This window comes from Aplysia californica, unplaced genomic scaffold (assembly GCF_000002075.1).
Source record: "Aplysia californica isolate F4 #8 unplaced genomic scaffold, AplCal3.0 scaffold00016, whole genome shotgun sequence".
Classification (NCBI taxonomy): domain Eukaryota; kingdom Metazoa; phylum Mollusca; class Gastropoda; order Aplysiida; family Aplysiidae; genus Aplysia; species Aplysia californica.
In genome coordinates, this window is record NW_004797286.1 from 2,766,725 (window position 1) to 2,768,956 (window position 2,232).

The 2,232-nt window shown below is 38.1% G+C and overlaps 1 non-coding gene across 1 annotated transcript; it reads right to left on the reverse strand.

Moving 5' to 3' along the window:
- Positions 1–523: 523 nt before the first annotated feature.
- LOC118478224 lies at positions 524–687 on the reverse strand. The gene has a single exon (XR_004858899.1). It is a non-coding gene; the product is annotated as a U1 spliceosomal RNA (small nuclear RNA).
- Positions 688–2,232: the final 1,545 nt, after the last annotated feature.

Here is a 2,232-nt window from a genome sequence, read left to right on the forward strand (position 1 = left end):
TCCCTCTGTTTTGTTTTCTAAAAATATGATGCACAATGTTCTGTCATCTCAAATGAAAACTTGAATATTCTTTTTTATATGAATGTTAAAGATTCATTGTTTTAAATATTGAACTTACAAAACATACCCAAATATCAAAGCAGCAGCTAGTTTCCTTGTTGAGATAACTTGGATAAACCACGAACCAATTGTTTAAGGAATAACGCTACGAATCGTATGATTTTTTTTCGACTAACACCCTTCAGGTGGATTATACTACATAAAGATTGGTGTTCATTTGTTGTTCTCACCCTACTCTATCATAATAATATGGACAGAAACGGAGTGTTTGGGCAAAATAATTATTTGGCAATTTAACCTGTGTCATTAAAATGTGTTAATATAATAGATGAACGAAACAGCAGCCGAATATAATATAACAAATATTTAAGTTTTCTTGGACCAGGTATCCAGGTAAAGGGATTCGGAAGAGAATGCACTATAGCACTATTGAGTAAATTTCCATTCGTTTACTAGAGTTTATCAGGGGATAGCGCGAACGCAGTCCCCCCTACGAAAAAATTACGCACTCGAGTCACCCGCATTTGGGGTGATCGCAGGGGTCAGCCAAACCGGAGTGCAATGGAAAGGCCTCGCCCTGGGAGGACCGCCTTAATGATCATGGTGCCTCCCGTGCCAGGTAAGTATGATTTGTATTGTACTGTTTTCCATTCAAACAAGTTGTACTTGTTCTTCCATTTAGGTATAAACTTTAAAATTTAGTAAAAAACTGTTTACATTTAAAACTCCATTTACGCTTTAACTTATATCAAATTGCTACTAAGAAATTAAAAACATTTAATGCAACGTTAAAAAAAATATAATGTTATAATAAATATTTGAAATACGATTTTTTTTACCTAATACATAAAAATTAAAATTTTATCAAAGGGAGTAAACTATATTATAGTTACGTCCCTTACCAAGAGGAATAACTAGTTTTCCTTTGTGAGAAATTATTTTTAAAATTATGTGTTACTTCCCTTGAAATTAATTTCTGCAACACTTCATTCGTAATTAAATTCGGTAACAGATGAGCAAAATAGCGATTGAATACAGGAAAGATCTGAGCATAGTTTTCGTGGACTAAAAAAAGGCTTTCGACAGAGTAAAGTGATGTCTCATATGGAAAGCACTGAAGAAATATGGATTTAAAAACATCATGGCTGTAAATGGGAACAGTCGTTGTCCTGTAAGAAGAACATCAGGATGGTTCCCTGTAGGTGTATTGTCAGGAATTAGACAAGGATGTGTGCTCTCCCCGCTTTTATTTATTTTATGTGGACAGAATCATTAGATATGCAAAAACATTACAAGTAATTACAATACCAGTGCAAATGAGCTCTTGTTCTTCACCGATGACCATAGCATCTTAAATACAAACTCCAACATCTCGCAAGAACATCCAAAGAGCCTGAATGAAAAGAGCAAAGAGTATTACATGAAAAATCAGTATTGTTAAACTAAAAGTTAAGAAAGTCAGTGGAAACCCAGGCCAACTAAACATTACCATCGACTGGATACAAATCAAACAGGTTAAAGAATTTAGATACCTGGGAAGCATACTTAAAATACGATTTAAAAAATAAGGAGGGAGAGGGGGGAGGGAGAGGGGGGAGGGAGAGGGGGAGGGAGAGGGGGGGGAGGGAGAGGGGGAGGGGGAGGGGGGACATCATAGCAATGTAGTTTTAGATAAAACTTCTACCAGACTTGGAAAAGTTAACTTACCATTGTTGTCCCTGTTACACTCTTTGTAAAATTTTGATCGAATGGCAACTCCCTGTAGTTTTTTTAATTCCTTTTCAATTTCAATTTCCTCATTAGACACTGACAACGGGATGTTGCCAATGATGACTTTCACGGAGGGGGAAGTCCTCTGTGCCTTTTGTTACCGTCGGGCTGACGCTGAGGACAGCAACAAAATTTTGTTTATGAAAATACCCTTTATAATGAGCTGGTTCCTTGCCTGAACCGGAGCAGGGTAAATCCCCCGGCCACTGTCCATATAGCTTTTGGGCTCCAACAGTACTGCCCTCACCCGCGACTTGCTCACAGGCCTTACACACTTGGTAACCGGTGACAGAGCGGTCAATGTGCTCTGCGAAGAAACAGGCTGTAACAGATTCATTGTTAGTTGTAGCCATGGCGTTCACGGAACAGTAATGAGTTAACCCCCCCCCCCCCCCCCAAAAT